We start from the raw sequence: 26325 nt of genomic DNA, 5'->3' as shown, positions 1-26325 counted from the left end.
ATAATCCCCGTGTTACAGATGGAGAAACGGCAGCCCAGTGAGGCAATGAGCCAGGACTTACTGCCCACATGGCATTGAGTGTTTCCTCACCTTGTACCACTCTGCTTCTCACTGTGATCACAGAGATAGAAAAATCAGAGACATGAAACTGCATGTCCAGCTTACTCCAGTTTTGCTGGGAAGGATGTTGATTATGCTTAGAAAAAAGACTAGAGTGGAAAACATCTGCAATGGTGGTAGCTCTGAGAGGTAGGATTAGGGCAGTTCTCTTCTATTTTTGGATTTTCTAAATTCTTTACAACAATTGCTGTCTACCTTTATAATAAAAATAGAGAAAGTCGATGGGTGCTTAGAGTTGCTGAGATGTTGAATTTCACTGTCTACTAGCTGTGTGATCTTAGGAGAGTTACTTTACCTCTCTGAACTACACTTACTCAGCTGGTAATTAGAAACCACCACCTACTTTTTAGGGTTGCTGTGAGGATAAGAAACTCTGTAGGGATGGTCCTGAGCATGTTTGTGGGTAGGTCTATTTCTTGCTTTTCCCTGACTTTGGTCTGTAGAACAGGGATTTGGGATGATCCCCAGAGGCTCCTATGTCAGCTGGCTTCCAACTGGGCTCAGCCAGTGGGATGCACTCTTAGGAGACTGCCAGGTAGGAGGAAGGAAGAAGCCAGTGTTCTCCTCCTCCTCACTCTGTCTCCATTGGGTTCTCAGGCAATGGTTGTTCTCAGGCAATCTCCTCTGTGGTTTTGTGGTTTCAGCTCCTGCCATAGAAGTCCTCTTAGGTTCCAGCTTCCACTGGGTGATCCCAGCTCTGGGCTCCAGTAACTCCACTTCTTCCCTCTGTGCTTCCAGCCTAGAGGTGAGACTTTCCTCCTATTTCTGACCTTTGGATTGCATCACTGTCTGCTGGTACTCTTCCATTACTTGTTCAATTAGTCTGGGTTCTCCAAAGGAACAGAACTAATAGGCGATACACACAGACACACACAAACACATACATATGCATGCACACACATGCATACATAGAGTTGGCTCACACAATTATGGATGCTGAGAAGACCCAGGATCTGTGGTTGGCAATCTGGAGACCCAAGAGAGCTGGCGATGTATTCCCTGGTTGAGTCCCGAGCCTGAGAACCAGGAATACTGATGGTGTCAGTTACAGCCTAAGCCCAAGTCCAGAGGCAGGAGGCTGGCATTCCAGCTGAAAGACAATTAGGCAGAGACAGCACATTCCCCCTCATGCCACCTTTTTGTTCTTGTCAGGCCTTCAATGGATTGGATGGGAACTACCCACACTTGGGAGGGCAATTTGCTTTACCCAGTCTTTGGATTCAAGTGCTAAACTCACCCAGAAACAACCTCACAGACACACCCGGAATAACATTTAACCAAATATCTGGGTGCCCTGTGGCTCAGTTAAATTGGCACAAAATTAGCCATTATACTTGTATAACCAGTTCTCTGCATTAATTCAATTTAAGTGATTTCTGTTTCCCTGGTTGGGCCTTGACTGATGCAGAGATGGAAAAGGTTTGGTTTTGACCTTGATATTCAGCTTTGAATGGCTGAACCGCCAAATACCTAGTTCAGTGTCATTTCTGGGATCTGTAAGATTTTGAGTCATCCATGATTGAGTGATCATTTATATAACAATAAGTAATAATATGAGAAGGTATATTTTTAGATTTATTGTACTAGCTAAATACTTTTTTTTTTTTTTTTGAGATAGAATCTTATTCTGACTGGAGTGCAGTGGCATGATCTCGGCTCACTGCAACCTCTGCCTCCCAGGTTCAAGCAATTCTCCTGCCTCAGCCTCCCAAGTAGCTAAGATTACAGACACGCACCACCAAGCCCAGCTAATTTTTTGTACTTTTAGGAGAGAGGCGGTTTCACCATGCTGGCCAGGCTAGTCTTAAACTCCTGACCTCGTGATCTGTCCCCCTTGGCCTCTCAAAGTGCTGGGATTACAGGCGTGAGTCACTGCACCTGGCCTTAAATATCCACTTTCTTTAAATTCTTTTTTCTTTTTCTTTTTTTTTTTTCCCTCTAACATAGTCTATCCAAATGAGAAATATCCACTTTCAAATACGGGGTAAGCATTCTGAAAGTATTATAGAGTGATTTTTTTGGGGGTTGGGAGGTAGAAACAGGGTCTGCCATGTTGCCCAAACTGGTCCTGCACTCCTAGCCTCAGTGATCCTCCCACTTCAGCCTCCAAAAATGCTAGGATTTCAGGTGTGAGCCACTATGCCCAGCCAATTTTTTTTTTTAATTTTATCAAATGTTGGAAGTATAAATTATTGTGAGAGTCAAGTGTTACAATAATTAATTTTGATTATGAGAGTTAATTCGATTTACTAAATCATCTTAAATTTTTTCAATTAACAAATAAATGGGGAGACAGAGTGACAGTTAATATAAATATTGAGAGTATTAGCTAGATAGCTTTAGGAAGAATATTATTTCCTTTCTGAGCCAAGCAGTGTTTATAAAATTTAAATAATAATACAGAACAGAATAATAGAAATTAGATTATATCACAATTACAATATTTGCAGAACCTGCATTCATAATATTCAACAAAATAAACTTTAATAACTGCTTTTAATTTTTAGTTATATAATTCTATCTAGGAATTCTATCTAGGTCATGAGGATTTCAACAAAATATTAGGGATTTTTTTTATATATATACTGAGAGAATGAATTAGAAATGGAATGTCACCTTTGCTACCTCAAAATAGTAGGAAAAATTCTGAAGTTACATATGATGTTTATGATGAAACTGATCCAGATATAATATAAGAATATAGAGTATAAGGAAAAAAAGAAAATCCTAGAGAAAGATGAAGCTACCCTCAAATATCTTGCTTTTCACCTGACTTCAGTAGAGAGAGAGCATTTATTTATTATCACAAATTCAGCTGGATGTGGTGGCTCACACCTGCAATCCCAGCACTTTGGGAAGCTGAGGCGGGTGGGTCACTTGAGGTCAGGAGTTTGAGACTAGCCTGGCCAGCATGGTGAAACCCCATCTCTGCTAAAAATACAAAAATTAGCCAAATGTGGTATGGACACCAGTAGTCCCAGCTACTTGGGAGGCTGAGGCAGGAGAACTGCTTGAACTCTGGAGGTGGAAGTTGCAGTGAGCCAAGATTGAGCCACTGTACTCTAGCCTGGGCGACAGAGTGAAACTTTGTCTCAAAACAACCAACCAAACAAAAAACCTAAAAAAGACAACAAAAAACAAACACAAATTTAGCTAAGAGGCCGTGGGGCCACCCAGTCGCTGAAAGTTCTGAGAAATTTTTGTTTCTGCCCTGAGACTTTGAATATTCGAAATGTGACTACTGAAATGTAAATAAAAAACGGTAAGATTAAGGAATTTCTAAAACCAAAATGATAGCATTGTTCTTGCCTAGATTTTGGGACCCCCAGTCCCAGCTGTGCTTCCTTCTAGTTTGAAAGCATCCCCGAAGAGAGCCCTCTCCCTCGCCCCTCCCTGTTCCTGCCTCTACTGGGTGCTCAGCCTCTGGATCTGGAAGCAGCATCGGAATCTGAGCATCCTGAGTTGCTTAGCAGCAGCTGGAAGAGATGTCAGACCCCAGCATGGACCAAGGCCTTCTGAGGCTTGGACAAATGCTTCCAAAACAAACTGTGAAATCTTTATTTATTGGATGACTTTATTTGGCGCTTCCTAGGTGCCAAATATCTCACTGCACATCTTTCTACCATTATCTAATCTAACCACCCAGCAATCTGTGAGGTTACCCTTCTCTGCATTCCCATTTTGCAAATGAGAAAACGGGCTCACACAGGCAAAGTAATTTGCCCCAGGCTGCCTGGCCTGTTGGTGGCAGAACTGGGACTTGAACCCTGTACCTTCTGACTGCAGAACACATTCGCTTAACCGCCCTGGTAGCATGCCTTCTCCCAGAGTGTTCCAGACGGTGCAACCCAGCATAGCCACTTTGCTGATGGAGAAAAGGAGAGGCATAGTTTTAAGGTCCCCACCCAGAAGGTCAGCGGCATGGTTGGTTTGAATTTCAAATCTGAGCCTGGGGCGCGCAGACCAAAGCCAAGTGCAGGGAAACAATATCCGCTTTGTCCATTCTCCATCCCTGGAAGCATCAGGCGTGGGTCCGTTGGGATAGATCCTGCAGGCTCTAGAGAGCTCTCCACCAGGGAAATAGTTACAGAAAAACAATCCATTTGGTGCCAGTTGGAGAGGAAAACGCTGGTTGCTTTTTAATTTACCTTGTGAACTAGCTGCTGCTGGGAGGGAGCTATGGCCACCAGATCACGGGGCTGAGCCAGGCACTTTGGCGCTGGATCCCTCCTCTGGATAACATGGCGTGTTTGAGAACACTGTCTGGATGTTTCCTGTTGACACAACTTTGCAAAACTCTCTGAGCATCGTCAAGAACATTCAGGAGCCAGGGCTTTTTGCTCTAAGGCGTGTTAGTTACTCGGTGAACTGGCAGCGGGAGAGGCAGGGCCGGGCTGAGAGGACATCAGCAGTTTGGCTGGAATGAGGTGGCCCAGATGTTGTTGCTGCCCCCAGCCACGCTCTGATACTTCCGGCAAACATTCCAAGGCCAGTGTTGTCCAGTGGAAACATAAATTCGAGTCACATATGTCATTTCGAATTTTTTTAGTAGCCACATTAAAAAAGAAAAGGAAATAGGTAAAATTCAGTAAAAATATATTTCACTTCACGTAATATATTCAAAATGCTATCATTTCAGCATGTAATCTGTATAAAAGCTATTTTTTTTTTGAGATGGGTGTTGCTCTGTCACCCAGGCTGGAGTGCAGTGGCATGATCTCGGCTCACTGCAGCCTCCAACTCCTGGGCTCAAGTGATCCTCCCGCCTCAGCCTCCTGAATAGCTGGGACCTCAAGCTCAAGCCACCCCACCTGGCTAATTTTTTATTTTTTGAAGAGACAAGGTCTCTCTGTGTTGCCCAGGCTGGTCTCAGACTCCTGGCCTCAAGTAATCTTCCTGCCTTGGCCTTTCAAAGTGCTGGGATTACAGGCATGAACCACTGTGCCCAGCCTGTAAAACCATTAATGAGTATTTTATATTCTTTCTATGGCACTCAGTCTTGGAAATCCAGTGTGCATTTTATACCTACTGCGTGTTTCAGTGTGGACTGGCCACATTTCAAGTGTTCAGTGCTACAGGCGATATTGCTTCTCTGCTTGCGGTGCAGCTCTTGCCATCCCCCTCTGCTGCTCAAAGACCTTCTGTGGCTCCCCATTTGCCCAACCAGTTGGAGTCAGTCATATACTGCAGTGATTTGTGTTTCTGACTTCCTCTCTCTCCACCACTAAGAAAGGTCGGTATCTTTAAGGAAGAAAAAAAATAAATAAAGAGTTTTTATTATGGTGTCAGTTAGGAGCATTTATTATGTATCTACTGTAGGTGCAAAGGGAAGGCTTCCTGGCTTTGCCCTCAGAAGGTTTGCTGAAAAATCAACTCACAAAAAGGCAGATTAATAAGAGCAAAGACATACAAATTTCTGACTACTGTGCACCGTGAGAGAATCACAGTGATTGCTCAGTGGGATACCGATGCTTATATGCCCTGGTTTCTTAGGGGAAAGGGAGATGGGGAAGTGTGGGTGATTTTAGGGGGATAGTAAATGATTTTTAGGAGAATTTAATAGGCTTGAAGAACATACAACAGTCTGGGGCAAAATCAGTTGGGCCTGCAGAGCAAACAACGGTTTGTGACAAAAACCTGTCCAGGTGTGTTGACACACTTTGGTCTTCCTTCCTGCCATATGAAATTTCAGGGAAGGGATCAGAGGTAATTGTTTTCTTCTTTGGGCAGATAAGGGAGCTTCAGCCTGTGCTTTGGGAGAGGTAGAGGATTTAGAGACAGAAGGTTGGGGAGGAAAAACTATTGCTGTCTTTCGTGAGTTTGTCGTGTCTCTATGCAGATCAGGAAAAGTCCCTTCTAGCATCTGTCTCTTCTAGCAAAAGTGTCTTCTAGATCTGAAGGCCTTCTAAGGGCCTTTGATACAAAAGGGCTCCCTCCGTATCCTAGGGAGCCATATTTTGGGGTGAAATTCTCCACACTCCTTTACTACTACATCCTAGTTTTAAGCTACTTGAGCTGAGTTAATTGTATTTTCCCCAAGAAATCTTACTGGGACACATGACTGCATAAGGCATTGTGTTAGGTGCTTTATGTAATTTTCTTTTTTTTTTGAGATGGAGTCTATCTCTGTCGCCCAGGCTGGAGTGTAGTGGTGTGATCTCAGCTCACTGCAATCTCTGCCCCCTGGGTTCAAGTGATTCTCCTGCTCCAGTCTTCTGAGCATCTGGGATTATGGGTGTGCGCCACCATGCTGGGCTAATTTTTGTATTATTATTATTATTATTTTTAGCAGAGATGAATTTTCACCATGTTGGCCAGGCTAGTCTTGAACTTCTGACCTCAAGTGATCTGCCCACCTTGGCCTCCCAAAGTGCTGGGGTTACAGGCATGAGCTGCCATGCCTGGCTGCTTTATGTAATTTTCTAATTAAATTATCAGTACCACTCCATGAGGTAGGTATTTACTTTCCATTTTATGGATGGAAAATGGAGACTCAGAGAGCTGAAGTTGAATCCAGATCCACTGCGCTGTAAGTTGCTCTTTTAGGGACGTTGTGCTGAGCCTGGACACGTTTGGGTTCTTAGAAAACACGCATGAACTGTCCTGACTGAGACAAGTTTCTTGCCTCTTTCTTGGGGTGAACAGCAGGCACATGGAGGCAGCAGAAGGGGCTGGGATGTCTACTGACTTGTGTGTCTTTCTTGGTCATCAGGATGCAATATCAGCTTGGGCCCAGGAGTGCTGACAGCAGCCTCTTTGGGAACTGGGTTGAGCACAGTCAGTGCTCTCAGCAGCCAGGCAACAAATTGGAAAGCCTTAGTCTGTGCCTGATAAATGCCTGTAGGTTTCCACTCCCCTCCCAGCATCAGGCTGATAACTGGCGCTCTGCCCCTCCGGCTTCCCGAGACATTGCTATTTACGTGATGCATGATTCACACTCATTTATTGCCAGAGAGTACTATGCTTTGCCTTGGTACTTTATTGAGAGCACAATAAAAATAAAGACTAGCTACTAATAAAATGTCAAAAGAAAATGTCAACTAGTATTACCAAAAAGAAAAAAAAACGAGAGAGAGGCTGATGTTATTGTACATCCTCTCAGTGAATTTCCTCTAATTAGTCAAATAAATATGCAGTCCTCCCACTCGGGTGTGTGTTTGTTTGCTTTAAAACATTGTAATTACATCCCCCGCTTTGGAAACTTCTGGGAACCGGAACCTCCACACATGGGCTTCAGCTAGGAGGACGTGAGCCAGCACTTTGGCTAGGGTGAAACTCCATGCCTGTGTAAATTACTGGGCTAAGCATTCAGAAGCAGGCTGTGTCTCACCCTGCCCTCACTCACACTCCCTCTGTGGTTCCCTAAGGCTGTGGCATCAACACCAATTCCACTTTATACCATGCAGAGGGACCTGGGCAGGGAGAGGTGAGCTCTGCATGATCCTGAGACAACCTCCAACCTCTCCATGCCTCCGTTTCCTCTTTGATGGAAGGAGGCAGGTCTAGCTGCTCCCAGCCACAAGGCGATCATGATTTCCATGGCCAACAACTGGCTCTCCCCAATCCTCCAATTTATCCATATCTCCCTCTTCCTGCAAGAAAACATTAGAACTTCAGTTGATACTTAGTTTATGTTGACTTCCTCTATTTTTATGCATATTTGATGTATATAAATCTATGCTAGGAATAGAGTAGAACATGTAGATGACTAATAAATACATAGGTTTGTGATGTCTCCTGAAACACTTTTTATTAAAAAAAGTCTGTGTTATTAAGGCTGGGTGTGGTGGTTCACGCCTGTAATCCCAGCACTTTGAGAGGCAGAGGTGGGTAGATCATTTGAGGTCAGGAGTTTGAGACCAACCTGGTCTCTACTAAAAATGCAAAAAATTAGCTGAGTGTGGTGGTGCACACCTGTAATCCCAGCAATTTGGACGGCTGAGGCAGGAGAACCGCTAGAACCTGGAAGGTGGAGATTACAATGAGCTGATTGCAAGAGGGTCTTGCTCTGTTACCCACTGCAATCCAGTCTGGGTGACAGAGCAAGACCCTGTCTCACAAAAAAAAAAAAAAAAAAAAATTTGCGTGGTTAAAAAAAAGAGACAACTAGTTTACAGAACAAGGACATATATATATATATATATATATATATATATATATATACACACACATACATATATACATTTTTTTTTTTTTTGAGATGGAGTTTCGCTCTTCTTGCCCAGATTGGAGTAGAATTGGCATGGGATCTCGGCTCACTGCAACCTCCGTCTCCCAGGTTCAAGCAATTCTCCTGCCTCAGCCTCCGAGTGGCTGAGATTACAGGCACCCACCAACATGCCTGGCTAATTTTTGTATTTTTAGGAGAGACGAGATTTCACCATTTTGGCTAGGCTGGTCTCGAATTCCTGATCTCAGGTGATCCACCTGCCTTGGCCTTCCAAAGTGTTGGGATTACAGGTGTGAGCCACCACGCCTGGCCACAAAGGCAATGTAGATGAAATAAACTGGAGTGAGAAGACCAGCCTTAGGGTCCTAGTTGTTCCTCTTGCCAAGTGCACGTTCTAGGCAATGTTTGACCTTCCTTGTCCTAAAATGGGGTTATTCTCATCAGGATGTTCTGTTTTACGGTTATTCTGAGAGCTCATTGACATATGCATGTGCAGATGTTTTATAAACTGCATTCTCTGTGTACTGAAAGGAGCAAATAGGATGGATTCCAAAGCTCCACAAAGTAGGAATTATTATCCTGTGAACAGCTCAGGAGGCATCTTTGGAGAGGTGGGGTCTTGCTCAAGGTCCCACAGCGAGGGTGGGTTAGCGTCCAGTTTTGAGTCCAAAGCTCACGAACTTTCCACTGTGCCTGACGCCTTGTCATCTGCAGTCTGCTATTCAGCACTCATGCCTTATCCTGGGAGTCAGCTTGCCAATTTCCCCCATATCTTGTTGCCGGCCTAGGACAGATTTGCTCATTTAGGATGCCATTGACCTTATCTAATAAAAAGAATCAGGATCCAAGGAGTCTGTTTAATTCATTATTAAAGATCATTTCCTGTTATTATCTTCCCTATAGCAAAATTAGCTGTTAACTCTCCTGTTAGCATAACCCAGCCAGTATTACTAGGAAATTAGGAAAAAAATCAGTTTAATGATATGTGCGCTGAGCCCAGGGAATTCCCCATCTTTGGTGCATATTAACATTATGCCTTAGAAGTCGAGGAAATGTTCTGTTAAGTGGAAAAAGAGTTGCAGAAATTTTACTTTTAAAAGTCAAGTAAAAAGTTACTTTTTTTTTCCCAAGTCAAATTAATTTTTGTCTCAGGGCAAGAAAAAGTAAATTAAAAATCACACGCTGCAGCTTCCTCTCAGGCCCCGTTTCCTCCTGGATTTCTGTCCCTCTTGACTGGGGTTTTGGGTTTCTCTGGCCCAGTTTGGGTCTTGGAGGACACCAGGCTTCAAGGGTTTCTGCTCCTGGGAACCTCTGGCCATGGCGGGGTGGGGCTAGAATGCAAGCCCTTATCTGAGCACAGGCCTCTAATCTGGGGCTCCTTAATCTCATGCTTTCAGATTCTATGCTCATCTCCAGGCTCAGACCTTCACTGATGCATGCACCCTCTCCACCTCCCAACTAGAAGTCAACCACAGCATTTAGACACAGTGACATTGGCAGGTATATCTTCAAAACAAAGACTTAGAGTCATACCAATGGATGTGTGAGCCCATTTGTATCTGGCATAAGCTTTCCGTTCTTGAGTGAGTTACTTAATCTTGAAGCTCTATATCCTTAACTGGGATACAAAGATGGTGCTAAGGGGTTGCTGGTCTCGAACTCCTGACCTCAGGTGATCACCCCTTCCTCCACTGGACATTAACACATGGGCTGATCAGGGCTTGGTGGGGGACTTTAGCAGCCTCCACTAGACTCCCACAAAGGGCAGAAATCATGCTGGTGTGACCATAAGTGAGGTGCCCAGTGGTGAGCGGGTACCCAGGAAGTGAGGAGCTCTGGACAAAAGGCGCAGGTAGTGAGCAGGTGTTTCATGGTTGGGCAACACAGTGCTTTGGAGGCCTGTGCTCACGTGTCTGAAACCATAGGGGTACCTGGATGTATGTGGGGGGAGATGCAGCAGCAGCCTGGCGTGGTCAATGAGTCATTGGGCTTGGAGTCGACAGACATGTGGTGGAGTCCTAGCTCCATGTGGCCTCGAGAAAAATCACAAAAGTGCTTTGGGGCTTCATAGTTTCAGCTGGAAGAGAGACATCTGCCAACCTTTACAGGTTGTTGCTTTAGAAACTGCGTTCTCTACATAATGAAGGGTGCATATATGTGGTGAAGGTGGCAGGTGATAACATTTCTGGAGGCTTCACCAGCACAGAACTGTGAGATCTCAGAACAGGCAGAGGGGACAGTGCTTGGCTAGGAACACAGGGAAGGTGAGGCGCTTGCGGAGTCCCTTCTGTGTACCTGAAACCCTGTTAGGCTCACAACACATTCGTTACGGGTTCGTGGGTTCTTGTGACTCAATAATTTCCAAGAAAATTAGAGTTAGTTGGAATATTGACAGAATATCAGCACAGTCAGGGATCTTGGGAAGCTCAGCCAGGTAACCAACTCATCACTATTTGTCCAGAATTTTCCTGATTTTATTAATAATAATAGCACTGTAAGTACCATGCCCTGTGAAACTTCCCATTTCTTGGCAAAGTGGTCACTTTGGTGGTCACCCTACAAATCTTGTTTTAAAGACTACAGTCAGGGCCAGAGACTATCCGGCCCAAAGTCATATGGTTAAGGACCCATTGAGCTGTTTTTAACGTGAACCATGCTTTCTGGGCAAGGAGAGAATCCAGCTCACCTTCCGCCAGCCCAAGCAGGACCCACAAGCCACATACATGCATCCAAAGAGATGAAGTTTCCTTGGGCTTATTTCACCTGTTGGTATCTGACTTACAATTGTTCTCTGTTAACTCCATTATCTTTAATTTGCAAGAATGCGGCCAACAGAAAACCTCTGGACACTTTCTCTTTAATGAAACACAATTTGATTACAAATCATCAGAGTCCCCTGGCAGACAGCCTTTTCTGGAGGATTTTAGCTTGCCATGGTCACACCAGCATGATTTCTGCCCTTTGCGGGAGTCCAGTGGAGGCTGCTGAAATCCCCCACCAAGGGAGATAGCCACCAGCCCCTCGTTAGCCCATGTGCTAATGACAGCTGCTGAAAACACCCTCCCTCACGGCCTTGTGGATGAGAGGGGTTCTTTGTGGGCTTGGACACAGTGTACCAGAAATGCCTTCCAGCTTCACCATACCATTTTGATTCAATGTACTTGTTTATTTTTTAATTTTTTTGGGGGGTGCACACTTTTAGCTTCTAGTTCAATTGCTTTAATAATTAATGAGCTATTTATTTACATTATCTATTCTTGAGTAAGTTTTATTAGTTTGTATCTTTTAAGAGATATGTCCATTTCCACATGTGCTATCAAATGTGTAGGCATAAAGTTGTTCATAAAACGCTTTTATTGTCCTTCTAATTTTTTGTTTGTCACATGTTTTTCTTTGAATCTTAATGTTGGTAATTTGTATCTCCTTTATTTATTAATCAGTCTAATCAAGAAGTTTGTTGATTCTTTTTTCTTTTTTTAAAATTATACTTTAAATTCTGGGGTAGATGAGCAGATTGTGCAGGATTGTTACATAGGTATACACATGCCACGGTGGTTTGCTGCATCCATCCCCCCTCACCTACATTAGGTATTTCTCCTAAAGTTATCCATCCCCAATCCCCACACCCCCTGCTATCCCTCCCCTGTTGGCGATTCCCCCAACAGGCCCCAGTGTGTGTTGTTCCTCTCCCTGTGTCTGTGTGTTCTCATTGTTCAACACCTACTTATGAGTGAGAACATGCAGTGTTTGGTGTTCTGTTCTTGTGTCAGTTTGCTGAGAATGATGGTTTCCAGATTCATTCATGTCGCTGCAAAGGGCATGAACGCATCCTTTTTTATGGCTGCTTAGTATTCCATGGTGTATATATGCCACACTTTCTTTATCCAGTCTATCAAAGTTTATTTTTTTTTGTATCTGTCAACAGACATTATCATGGCAAATGTCCAGCAGACCAGATATGGGGTGATTGGTTGTTTGAAGGTAAAAGGTAAGAGCCATGAAGCCATGTTACAAGAACATCTGTGTTTACTGGGACATTGAAGAGCCTCAGCTCATGGATAGCATCAGCCTTATAGGGCTGAAAGGCAACCCCCTGGGGCAGTATCCTTAATGCGGCAATTTAGTAGACACGATGTGACCAGGTCACACTGTTCCTGGGACAGGGTGGCAGTGACTTACTGAGCATCATTTGGAATCTTTTAATCTTGTCATGTGTGCCACCAAACTTGTATCACTTAACAGTATGCCTGTTCCAAACACTACTGAGTTGTGCACCATAGTCCTCAAATCCTGATTTTCACCTGCCAGCTCATGCTCTCAGATCCCATGCTCATCTCCAGGCTCAGACCTTCACTGATGCATGTGCCCCCTCCACTCCCAACTAGAAGTCAACCACAGCATTTAAACACAGTGACGTTGGCAGGTATCTTCAAAACAAAGACTCTGAGTCACACCAATGTTTGCATGAGCCCATTTGTATCTGGCATTAGCTTTCCATTCTTGAGTGAGTTACTTGATCTCTGAGCTTCGTATCCTTAACTGTGAAATGGGGTTAACATGTGAGTCATGATGATGAATGAATAGGATGGCACAGGGGAGAGGATGATAAATTTGTCAACAGCAGTGGGTATGGTAGAGTAGAGGCAGGGTTAAGTATGGGTCTTCCCTTCACCAGTTGCAGGTCTTAGGGAGTCTATTTGGGCTCTATGGGCCTCAGTTTCTTTAACTTTAGAATGAGGATAAAAGTAGCACCATCTTTATAGTATTGTGTGTAGTAAGGGTGGAAAGCCATGTATGTATTTAATACAAGCATTGAGTTCAACGTCCAACACACAGTAAAGGCGAGTCCAGCATGGATAGCGTGCTTTGGATTGGACAGCCTGGTGACCCACACTCTACAGATGGCAACTCTTATTATTCTGTCCATACTGTGGCCAAGCAGTGAACTCCTAGGTGTTCAGATGAAGTAACAGAGACCAGGAGAGGAAGAATGAATAGCATAGGGTTTTGCACACAGTGAAAGGTAAGACCAAAGAGCAACCCAGTTGCAGCTTCTGGTTCTTTTCTCTGTCACCCAGGCTGGAGTGGAGTGGCATGATCATGGCTCACTGCAGCCTCAACCTCCTCTGCAGGCTCAGGCCATCCTCTCACCTCAGCCTCCAGAGCAGCTGTAACTATGGGCTGGGGCCACCATGCCCAGCTAATTTTTGTATTTTTAGTAGAGATGGGGTTTTACCATGTTGCCCAGGCTGGTTTCAAACTCCTGGCCTCAAGCGAGCTGCCTGTCTTGGCCTACCAAAGTGTTGGGATTACAGGCGTGATATGGTTCTTTCTGATTGAGGGGTCTGTCTGGGCTCAGGAGGAGGGTCTTGTCTGCACAAGAAGATGGATGAAACGTTCTCAGTTCCTTCCTGTCACCAACAAGAAGAAGCAGAGAGTAGCATAAGCACACAGGGTGCTGGTCAAAAGGACAGGTTCTAGTCCTCACCGCACCATGAACTGGCTGTGTGACCTTGGCCAAGTCATTTCTCTTCTCTGGTCCACTCAGTATCTCCATTTGACATACTGGAGAAGTGAATTTATCTATGTCCAGGCTCTTTCCCTTTCCCCTCATTCCATGATTTTCTAAGTACCATCTCTTTATTTCTTACTTGTACACAATCTCACCTCTGCCTTCCAGCTAGAACGCATGTGCCTGAGGCCAAGCATATTCCCTGAATGCTCCCTAGTAAGTGCCTCACACATGTGGGATCAGAGCCTGTGGTTGTAGTAAAATCAGCATTACCTGCAGGTGGGTGTGAGGGGCACATGGTTTCACTCCATCCTCCAACTTCTTAGAGGAGAAAATATTTTAATGGTTTGAGACAACCCAGATCTACACAAAAGGGCATGAAAACAGCTACTTAAATTATACTTGCACTTGACAATGCAAAGATCAGAAAACTCCCAACAAGATAGATGATAGGAAGAAACAAAAGCCTGAGCACTTTAATCTAACTCAAGATCACGCCTCCATCATCCTGTGGTCTGTAGTCCTGCTAGGATCCCTGTTCCCTTTTGCACATGCGTGGTGTGTGTTCACAGGGACTCTTCTACAACTTTGCATCACAGCATTCATCTTCTCCCTTATTGGTTCCACACATTCAGCCATAGCTGTTCATGACTTCTCTCCTTCTGCAATGGTTTGAAAACTGCCTCAGAGAAAAGCTCCTTTATCTTGCTGTGATTGGTTCATTTTTTTTTTTTTTTTTTTGAAATGGAGTCTTGCTTTTTTTTTGTTGTTGAGATGGAGTCTTGCTTCTTTTTTTTTTTTTTGGGATGATGTCTTGTTCTGTCACCCAGCCTGGAGTGTAGTGACACGATCTTGGCTCACTGCAACCTCTGCCTCCTGGGTTCAAGCAATTCTCCTGTCTCAGCCTCCCAAGTAGCTGGAATTACAGGCATGTGCTACCACGTCTGGCTAATCTTTTGCATTTTTAGTAGATAGGGTTTCATCATTTGGATAGGCTGGTCTCGAACTTGTGACCTCAAGTGATCTGCCCACCTCGGCTTCCCAAAGTGCTGGGATTATAGGTGTGAGCCACTGTACCTGGCCATTGCTGCGATTGGTTCTAAGAGTCTTTCTGCCCTTCTTTCTCTCTCCCTGCTATGCTAACTCTCACAGGACTCAGATTTCTTAGGAAAGTTGCACAGGGATCATCTACTTTGCAGGGTTAGATATCAGCCTTGCCTTGAAAGGCTGAGCATCATAAACAGTAATACATATTTTCTCTCCTGCACTCCCATACCTCATGCTGGATATCGAAGAGATGCTGAGCTTTGGGGAAAAGAAGGGAGGAGATGTTGGGGAGGAGGTGTTACTTGATATGAGAAAGCCCATTTCCAGAGAATCAAAAGACTTGAATTCAATTCTGCTGTCGGTGGCCATGGGGAAGTCACTTTTTCATGTGGGACTCAGTTTTCCCATATGAAAAATTAAGTCATTATTTAAACCATAAAGTTCATTTTAAACTCTAAAATAGACCATCCCTGTATTTTTCTAAGACTCTACTTGGGATAAGTTTCCATCAAGGTTCTTTACAATGTACCCCATTTATTTATTTGAGACAGGATTTTGCCCTTGCCCTTTTTGCCCAGACTGGAGTGCAGTGGCACCATCTTAGCTCACTGCAGCCTTGAACTCCTGGGCTCCAGCGACCCTCTCACCTCAGCCTCCTGAGTAGCTGGGACTACGGGCATGTACCACCATGCCCAGCTATTTTTTTTTTTTTTCTATAGAGATGGAGTCTCCCTATGTTACCCAGGCTGGTCTTGAACTCCTGGCCTCAACTGATCCTCCTGCCTGGGCCTCCCAAAGTGCTGGGATTATAGGCATGAGCCAATAATCAAAATGGAGTGCCTGTTCATGCACCCCATTTAATCCTCAAAACAGCCCTTTGAGGGTGATGTTATTAGCCTCATTTTACAAGTGGGGCAACCAAGGTTCAGAGAGGTTAATGGACCTGCCCAGTGAAAAAAGTTATGAAGCCAGAGACCAAATCCAGAATTTTCTAACTCTGGCACCCATGTTTCTAACTCTAAAGATTTTTCTAACTCTACCTCTCACATATGATGAGCCTTTGGTGTTACTCTCAGGAAAACTGCTGAGAAAATTCTGCTTGATTTCCCTGCCCCCATTTGCACAATGTCTTCCCTGTCATGGATAACTTTCCTTTCAAAAAACTTCCAAAGGACAAGTGATGCATTATGTCTTTTATTTTTGGCAACTTCACACAATAACCTTAACAGCCTCTTGGCTTCCATCTCCCAGGGATGGCATTTCAAGTATGCCTGGTCATGGAGTGCCTGTGGTTTAAAATTTTAATGGAAGACCCTTACCCCCATCTGTCTTTATCCACTGTTGCCCTGTCCCTGGCTCCCTAGTGGTCACTGAGCTTTGCAGGCCCCCCTTCTTCCAGCCCATCTCCTCCTGCCATTGAGAGGGGGCTGCTTCCCTTCCCCAGCGGCAAGCCCCTGATTCTTTTAGCACAGCCAACGGGCTCCACTGGGGCTTTCAAGCTTGCTGGCAATTTGGATGTCAGTAGCTGGGAAAATCAAGCTTAATATTTGATGACATTACAAAGTCAGTCTGTTCTATTTTCATCCCAGATAGAGTGAAAAAGCAGAGTTCTTACCAGGAGACTCTCCCAAAAAAGTGGGAGCAGTTAGTCTGGGAGCCACAGCAGGTTGGCGGTGAGTACTGGGCAGGGGTTCAGCATGTGAATGCTCTGGTTTTGTCTTGATAGCCAACTTGTGGTTGACCTTGGGCAAGTCATTCTTCCTCTGAGCTCTGACTTCCTCCTGCACAAATAAATGATTTCTCAGGCTATAAGTACTCTGATTTAGGAATGATGTGATCTTAAACTCAGGATTGACTTGGGGAGGTGTTTCTTTCCTCTATGCAAATTTCAGGAATGGCTATGGTGTTTTGAGAGGAGGGGACAGAAAATCAAGGAAGTGCCCTGGAGACCAGGTGAGGAAGACTGAAAAATGAGACTAGCTCTGTTTGCAGGACATACGAAAACTTCAGGATGCCCAGTCACTGTGCTGGGGTTCCAGGGTGGAGCCCAAGGCTTTGGGGACCTAGAAGGCTGGTGATGTGGGCAAAGTCAGGCTTCTGTTCCTGTGAGTCTCTGGTTTGATGCTCAGGGGAGGTGCTAGGTTCAATCGTCACTGCCAGACTCATGCCTGTCCTGTTCCTTCTGTTTCTGCAGCATCTGCACGTGTGCCCACACAGGAGTGTGCAATAAGACCATACAGCCCCATGCTCTGGTCCCGCACGTGTGGACTCTGGCATTTACTGTGTGTTGAGCACGGGACCCAGTGCTTGCATGACTTTCCAACTTTATCACAATACTAGGAAGTCAGTGCTACTCTCAACCCTATTTTACAGTTATAGAAACTGAGGCCAGAGAGGCCAAATGGCTTTCCCAAGACCACACAACTGGTCAAGGGAAGACCTATACTTAACCCTGTCTCACCCTAATCCATACCCATTCGCTTTTGACAAATTCTGAGTCCCCTCCCTTGTAGACCAAGTCAATTGGGCAGATACTTGTTCCTGAATATGGCTTTCTTTTAATGCATCTCCAGGATCACTTTTCTCTGACCTAGAGTCTGGACTGGCTCAGGGCACAAGGCAGGGTTTTTAGGGAGGTGTGGACAGGAGCAGGAATGATATCAGGTTACCAGATGCTTGCAGGACAGTTTCTGGGTGGCCGTGGACTGACCAGGTTCTTCTGCCATTCTCACTTGCAGCTGTCAAGAATAACTGTAGATGCAGTGTCTTCTGATAAGGAGGAGTTGGCTGGAACAGCCTTGGCTCTGTATCTGCCCCTCAGATGTCCTTCAGTGTTTTAGCCCAGTGACTCATAGATCTCCCAGTGGTGGGTCACACCCAGGGAGGGCTTCTTTCTGGGGTCCCTCAGCTACAGTACAAGTGGGGCATGCCCAGATGATACTCTGTCTGCCCTGGGAAGCTCTCCTGAGCCTTGGGGAACTGGCTTGTCCTGAATCTTTGGCCTTTTGTGTATTTGTAATTAATACACCTGCATCATATAACTTGTGTGTGTGAGTATTCTGTCTTATCTGACTCAGGACAGTAGTGAAAATGCAGCCTAAGATGCAGTGAGCTGAAGTGGTGACCAGTGTACTGTGAACCTGCTTTGTACTGCCATGCTGGGGTTCAGAGCAGGCATCCATGTCTAGAGCTACATATGGAGACCGAATAGAAAACAGAGGCGAAAGCCCTGTTGTAGGGACAGGGCCAATGTGGCAGGAATTAGTGAGGCAGGATTTGGTGGGCATAGGAGAGCAATGAAATCCCTAGAACTGAAAAAATCTAAATGTCCACGAAAGAAATCCCATCGAATTCCCTAGAGAAACTTGACATGCTAAATTTGGACCCAGCCAGCCTCATTTGTTTCATGCAATTATTACCAGATTGAAGTTTGCTGGGAGATACCAACTGACATGGAAGTTGCTGGATTAATGGGAAGAGACCCCCGTCACCTTAGAAGAATTCTCGGAATGGCTCAGAAATAAACAGAACCTCAAGAAGCAGAGGGATTTGATTGCACAGGAGCTGGACTTCTAGATTAGGACATTTACATGGTTTGGGTCTGTGCTGCCACCCAAATCACATGTCAAATTTAATCCCCAGTGTCGGAGGTGGAACCTGGTGGGAGGTGACTGGATCATGGGGTGAATTTTCCCTTTGAGGCTGTTCTCATGATAGTGACTGAGTTATCATGATGTCAGGTTATTTAAAAGTGTGTAGCATCTCCCCACTTTCTGTATTCCTCCTGCTCTAGCCGTGTGAAGATGTGCCTGTTTCCCCTTCGCCTTCCACCATGACTGTAAGTTTCCTGAGGACTCCCCAGTCATGCTTCCTGTATAGCCTGTGGAACCGTGAGCTAATTAAAACCTCTTGTCTTTGTAAATTACCCAGTCTCAGGTATTTCTTAACAGCAGTGTAAGAATGGACTAATACAGACATCTTATGGAAAAAAGTTCCTCAGGTGGGAAGCTCTATTGTGTACCCTCCTTGAATATAGATGACCTGTTTTCTCATCTTTCTCTTAGTGTGCCATGATCTTCACATGCAGAAAGACAGACAGTTAAGTGGTGGTTGTCTTTTAATACTTTCCTACTGAATGGTTTCTGGCCTGGCTCAGTCCCCTTAAAATATCATCCTAAAGAAATAATGGGCTGGGTGCGGTGGCTCACACCTGTAATTCCAGCACTTTGGGAGGCTGAGGCAGATGGATCATGAGGTCAACAGATAGAGACCATCCTGGCCAACATGGTGAAACTCCATCTCTACCAAAAATACAAAAATTAGCTGGGCATGGTGGCACGAGCCTGTAGTCCCAGCTACTCGGGAAGCTGAGGCAAGAGAATCGCTTGAACCCAGGAGGTGGAGGTTGCAGTGAGCCAAGATCTCACCACTGCACTCCAGCCTGGGTGACAGAGCAAGACTCTGTCTCAGAAGAAAAAGAAAGAAAGAAAGAAAGAAAGAAAGAAAGAAAGAAAGAAAGAAAGAAATATCTTTTCCTTACAAGGCTTTCTAAAGTATGATTTAAAAGTCAGAAATCACAAAAGAAAATATTAATAAACTCAATAACATTAAAATGGAGTTAACTAAATGCGTCATAAATGAAATAAAAAAAGCAAACATCAAATTGGAAAGATGTTTACAGGTTATGTCAGAGAGGAAGGGATGGTTTCTCTAATATATAGAGTTCCTACAAACAAATAAGAAAAGTGGACAAAATAGAAAAAGTCCACAGAAAAGGAAGTAAAACTGCTTCTTAAGCATTTGAAAATTTACTTAGTCTCATTAGTAAGAAACATAAATTTTAAAAAAACAAGGAGATAGGCTGGGTGCAGTGGCTCAGACCTATAATCCTAGCACTTGAGGAGGCCAAGGCAGGAAGATCACTTGAGGTCAGGAGCTCGAGACCAGCCTGGCCAACATGGTGAAACCCTGTCTTTACTAAAAATACAAAAATTAACCAGGCATGGTGACAGGTGCATGTAATCCCAGCTACTCTGGAGGTTGAGACAGGAGAATTGCTTGAATCCAGGAGGTGGAGGTTGCAGTAAGCCGAGATCGTGCCGGACTCCCTCTCAAAACAATAACAACGGCAACAACAAAAAAACCCCAGAAATAATCTTTTTCATTTTTTCTGGGTGGCAAAGATTAAAAAGTTAGAAAATGCCAAGATAGTGAGAGGTGTGTATGAGTGTGACATTGGTGGTGGTGTAAATTGTTATAGCTGTCTTGGGGGGTATTCAGCATATCTTGCCAATATCTTTGCCAATATCCTGCCAATATCTTTCTTACTCATAAGTCAAAACTGTGATTGTTAAGTCCACAAATGACAATATTTTTCCATGTATATTGAAGTTTCTTAAATAGTATTTTATAGAATAAGTTTTCCTAATACGTCATGGAAGAGGTTTTCAGGAGCATAGTTTAAAAAATACTGACAGGCATAATGTAGGAAGTACTTAGAATATATCTGGGAGCTACCAACACCACTCAGGTCTAGCTATAGTGATGTTTGCTGCCCCTCTTAGGAAGAAAAACCTTTCTCAAAACTCCACCTTCATTTTCTCCTCTTGCAAATGCTTTTTGGTCAGAAGTATAAATGCCAGAGCTGCAAAAGTGATTCAAAACCCAAGAGAGCTCCCTGGGGATAGGCTGTTCTCTTTGTAGCTGGGACAAGGAGACGGCAGGCCCTTCTCTTCCCAAGAAACTCCCTGGTGTGCAACGAGAGGCCGGAGACTTACCGCGAAGCATTAATTAGGAGAGATGCAACATTTGGAGACAATCTGTTCAAGAAACCCTGCACAGGACACAATTTTGTCCTGGGCTCTGGGGCTGATCTGTGCCAGTGGCCTGACTCCACATGCCTCAGTGGAATTCTCTGGCAGAACCTCTCCAAAATGTGTCGAAAAATCTGTTTCTCTGGGTTCTCCTTCTTTGCTTCAAGGTGAAACAGGCGACTTCCTTCACTGACTTTCTCTGGGAGCACAATGAGCACTAATTACCTGCTCACTGCCAAGCTGGCACCCGGCATGAGCTGTCAGGAGCCTCCAGCCCCTTCCCGAAGCACGGAGGTAAGTGAACACAAGCAGGAGAAGAACCAGTGAGCATGGTGGGGCCACAGATGGCGTCTGCCAGACCAACCTCTTGCTGCTTCCTCTGCTGCCCCAAGTCCCCTGCAGGACTAGCTGGGGTCCCCACCCCCACACCCAAGTGAACTGCTATCCAGGGACCTGATGCCCCTTGCTCATCAAGGAGGCTCATGTCTTCTATTGAGGACAGCAGCCTCCAAATTGGCTGCTCATTAAAACCATGCTTAAAAAAAAATCCCTGTCACCAATGCCTGGATCTCACCCCCATGAGTTCTGATTTAATCAAGATGCTTACAAAGCTCCCGGGTGATTCTAATGTGTCCCCATATTTTGATTATGGGATGACCACATACATCAGGATACTTTTGAAGTGTTGGGGCATGATTAACCATTATTTTGGGGCAGTTTGCATAACTGGTACTGTCCGAGGCAGTTTGGGATGCGTGGCTACCCAGCTCTAACCCTGAAAGACCCTTCAGAATTGTCTCCCAAGGACATGATCATAGTTGAGTATTTTTTCCCTTTGTGGACAAAAACATTGACACTTACATCGTGGCAGATATCTATAGGGGGTATGCCATGAATCTGATTTTGAGTGCTATTATGTGGCTACAGTCACAATTTCCACTTCAGGTACCTCCTCTTTTCCCTCTTGGGAAGTGAAGAGGGATTCCTGCTCCAGTAATTCTCAGCCCCTGCTATTCTTCGTGTAGCCCTGGAGAACATCACACCTGGAAGACACCTTAGCAGTCACCTGGCTCCATCTTCTCTGCAATGCAACCAACCATTTCTCCTGCAGCATCTTGGGCAAGGTTGAGCAGAGGGCACTGGATTTGAACTCATAAAGCCTTTCTGAGCCTCGGTTTTCTCATCGGCAAAATATGGATTATACTACCAGCCTCAAAATGTTGCCGTAGGGATTATATGAGACCCTCTTCCAGCACATCTTGGGAGGAATGCACAAAGCTAGGAGGACCGCTGAGCCATAGGGAGCAGAGTACAGACTCATCCCCCCTCACTGGGGAGACATGCCTCTTTCACAGGCAACCATTCACTCTGCTAATAGCATGTCTTTAATGGATGACAATTCCTTAATCCTCTTAGAAATGACAGATGGTAAATCCTACATTGTTTAGGAAGAACGGGATGACTATTTCTCAATTATACAACAGTTTGAATAAATGCAGTTTGTTATAAATATTGTCTTTCTACATAAGCTTATTCCTAAGTTGAGAGCATGCCTGCCTATTTCACAGGTGGAAAGATCAAGGTGTCATGTGGTCTAAAATCTCCCAGCAGGTACTTCAACAAGAAGGGTGTCTTAGTCTGTTCTGACTGTTATAACAACATACCATAAGCTAGGTAGCTAGAAATTTATTTCTTACTGGCTCATAGATGGTGTCTGCTTGCTGTGTCCTCACATGGTGAAAGGGGAAGGCAGCTCTTTGGGGTTTTTTTTTTTATTTGAGACTCTGTTGCCCAGGCTGGAGTACAGTGGTAAGATCTCAGCTCACTGCAACCTCCACTTCCCAGGTTCAAGTGATTCTCCTGCCTTTGCCTCTTGAGTAGTTGGAATTACAGGCAGTTGCCACCATGCCTGGCTAATTTTTGTATTTTTAGTAGAGACGGGGTTTCACTATGTTGGCCAGGCTGATCTTGAATTTCTGACCTCAAGTGATTCACCCGCCTTGGCCTCCTAAAGTGCTGGGATTACAGACTTGAGCCACCATGCCTGGCCACTTGAGCCACCATGCCTGGCCTCGGGCTTCTCTTTTATGGGCACCAACCCCATTCATGAGGACTTGGCCTTTGACCTAATCAACTCGAAACAACCCCACCTCCCACTACCATCACACTGATGACTAGTTTTCAACATATGAAGTTTGGGGGACACAAAAGGATTCAGACCGTAGTGGAGGACGAGCATGACACTTATTGAGAATCGGGGTGTCTGGCACTTCCACTTGACTTTATTTCATTACAACCTTTCGACAACCCTACAGGGCAGTTATCTCTGCATGTTTGTTGAGGAAATAGGCTCAGAGACATTATATAACTTGCCTAAGACTACCCAGCAAGGTGGCTAGCTTGGCCGTGAGTCTGATCTTCCCTGACTTCAAGGCTTAACCCCAGATACCATTGGAGGGGACCATGCCTTTCAGGTCATGAGCACAATATCCAAATCTCTGGAATTTTCAGACAATCACTGGTTTGGTTATATCCTTTTACATCTCCATCTTAGTAAAGACCTTTCAAGGAGATTTTGTGGCCTAAACATTTGGGTCAATGGCTTTCTAAGGTGATGCCTTCCACCTCGGCTCTACCTTTCTTCCATAAGCCTTTATTGGCATTTAGTGGCTGCTGAATTCTGTGCTCTACACCAGGGCGACAACGTGTCTACAACACGGCCCCTGCCCTCAAAGAGCTTCCAGTCTAGTAGGAGAGACTGTCTAGGAAGCAGGAAATACACTGTAGAGTGAGAAATGTGCCAATACGGTGGGTAATTATGGGCAGAGTACAGGGTTTGAAGGCTGGCAGGCCCACAGCAAGGAGTATTCAACATTACAGAGCAGATCAGGGAAGACAGCCTGGAGGAGGTAGTTTTTGAATCTGGGTTTGGAACAAGGTTGAGGTGGATAAGGAGAAAAGGAGCAGAGAGAAGATGTGCAAAAGCATGGAAGTGCAGAAAGAGGCTTTGGGCTTGAGAAAGGCAAGTCACATGGTCCAGGGCAATGCTGAGGCTCAAGGGCAGGTGGGAGTCAGCTCCTAGGCTGCCGGGCGTTTATTCTGATTATGATGGGCTCAGCCCACACGTTGATTCTCCTGCTGCAATTCACACTCAGTATGCAAAGCTGGTGCAGGGTCCTACTGCCTCGTCTCTTCAAATTAGGCTAGAAAGGTGAAATGACTTCATTACTGTTGTCTTGCTAGTTGCCTCTTCTCTGAGGATCCCTCCTGCTGCATTCGTCTTGCTAGATTACCTGAGAAGACAGCTTTTGCCCCCGCTGATGGGCCTCCTGGATAATTTTCTCTGCCATTCAGCAGTGACTCTGCCACGTTTTATTCTCCAGCAGACTTTTGCTATCTTCTAATAATTTTCTTTTAAAAAAGTTTATACTCATTAAAAAGGCCATGTCTGGAAATATATTATATATGTGTTTCTTCAGAAAAATAGGCCATCTTTAAATTATTATGCTGTTGATGTAAGCTGGATTTTATTAGCATTTCACCTGTGGTTTGGTGACAGACACAAGCTGGCTTGAAAACTGTTGAAGCGGGATTCTTTGTTGATTAATTTGTTTTTCTTTCTCATGATTCTGACACTTAGGAGATACTTAAATTGTATTTTACAACTTTGTGCAAAACCAGTCTGATTGTTAGAGAGCTGTGTGGGCAGAATTTGGATGTTTTTAATGACACGGTGGTGGAAGCCACATTTGAAATTCACAGAATTGGGCTGGGAACAGTGGTTTGTGCCTCTAATCCCAGCACTTTGGGAGGCTGAGGCAGGCGGATCACCTGAGGTCAGGAGTTCAGGACCAGCCTGGCCAACATGATGAAACCCCATCTCTACAAAAGATACACAATTTTAGCTGGGTGTGGCAGCAAACGCCTGTAATGCTAGCTACTCAGGAGGCTAAGGTGGGAGAATCACTCAGAATAAATGCCCAGCAGCCTAGGAGCGGACTCCCACCTGATTCTCCAGGAGGCAGAGTGAGTTGAGACTGTGCCACTGCACTCCAACCTGGGCAACAGAGGGAGATTCTGTCTTTTAAAAAAAGAAAGAAAATAAATTAACAGCATCAAACACACCTGGAGTTGGAAGGACATCAACGGTCCAGAGGTCCAGTGCCTCAGTTGATGGCTGTTAGTGACAGACTCCTGCCATTCCTGATATACGGTAGATCAACTTCTGCTTGGATCTCTCCAGTGACAGGAAACTCACTACCTTAACATCAGCCCTAAATTTTATTGCTAGTGGGGCATGTTGAACGGTGTCACACAGGAGGTACATAGCCTCCACGTGCTTCAGTTTGGGATCCAGAGTTAAGATAGCACAGCCCTGGGTCATGGTACCCAGGAGGCCATTGGCTGTACCAGGGAGAACATATATTCACATGCAGAGGAAAGCGGCTTGGCCCAAAGCCACCTGACAGTGACTAGGAGGTCCCTGAAGCCTGGCTTAAGCAATAGATGTGCAAATTCTCAGGATCCAGGAGTCCAGGAACAAGAAGCAGACATCCCAGTGCAGGGTTTGTCTCCAGAACAATGCAGCGCATAAAGGGATGTGCAGGCAGGGCATCTTGGCGGGCAATCTCCCCAGCTATCCTGGGTAAGGTCATGGCCAGTCCTCAGAATGGAAATGCTGGGGATCAGAAATCACTGAGTTCCCTGGATCACTCCTTCAACAAATATTTGCCTATAAGTTCTAGAGAGTAAATTATAGCAAAGTGTTCTCATAGAACGTGGCCTCGGTCAAATGTTTGTGCTGTTATCTTAAAGTCGGGAGTTTAAACTGCCCTTGGGAGGGATTACAGATGCATTCCTCAATGAAGCAGACTAGGAATTTGGTTGGGGTCCAGAGTCCTGCTCCTGCGAAGGCCGTAAGAGATAAAGAGCTGTGTTCTCATCAGGGCCCTCCAGATCTGCCTGGGATGCTTGTTAACCAAGAGGAGACTCAGAGGGGCGGGGGTGGGGTTTGGCCTCTGCAGTTTTAACAGGTTCCCCGAGAGATCCAGGTTTGACAAAGGCTGCCTTTCAGAGCACTGTTGTAACAAGGCACATTTGTCCTGGGCGTGCTACATGTCACAAAAGCACTATGAAAGATGAAAAGTATCGCACCCATGTGACACGTGTGTGGAGGAGCCGGGGAGCTGTGCGGGCCGTTGTGGGATCACTCCATCCTGTAAATTGGTTGTGTTGCGTTTACTGGCCCTCTATCCCCTCTCTGGTCTACAGACAACTGTAGTGTCTGAGAATTCTCTTCTAAAGAGCTTGACTCTCTGCCAGGAGTCACTGGAAATAAACGCATCACTTCTTTCCACCCTGGCCTGCTCTCTGCTGGGACAAATCTCTTGTCTTAGCCACTGCTTCTACTTTCTGAGAACAAATGCTGGGAATAGCTGAAAACCCCTAATTCCTTGCACTTAACAACCCAATCTGCCCATTTTCTATGTAGCACAGTCTCTGTCTGCTCCGAGCTACAGTTCAGACAGCTGTGACCTCCATTGTGCAGAATGTGGGCATCAGACAGAGCTTTGATTAGCAAGAAATGTGTCGCGCATCCATGAAGCCCAGAGATGGTGTGAATGAAGCTGGCTCTGCAGGTATTGCCGGTGAGATGTGCCGTT

At 45.0% G+C, this 26325-nt stretch overlaps 1 long non-coding RNA gene across 1 annotated transcript; it reads left to right on the top strand.

The window, feature by feature from the left end:
* Positions 1 to 787: 787 nt before the first annotated feature.
* LOC105728040 (uncharacterized) lies at positions 788 to 18774 on the top strand. The gene is made up of 3 exons (XR_001109915.2): positions 788 to 865; positions 12216 to 12278; positions 18272 to 18774. It is a non-coding gene; the product is annotated as an uncharacterized LOC105728040 (long non-coding RNA).
* Positions 18775 to 26325: the final 7551 nt, after the last annotated feature.

This window comes from Aotus nancymaae, unplaced genomic scaffold (assembly GCF_030222135.1).
Source record: "Aotus nancymaae isolate 86718 unplaced genomic scaffold, 86718_ANA_hifiasm-v0.15.2.pri h1tg000030l, whole genome shotgun sequence".
In the NCBI taxonomy this organism is placed as follows: domain Eukaryota; kingdom Metazoa; phylum Chordata; class Mammalia; order Primates; family Aotidae; genus Aotus; species Aotus nancymaae.
Note: the sequence above shows the minus strand (reverse complement) of the source record. Positions and strands in the feature narration are given on the sequence as shown.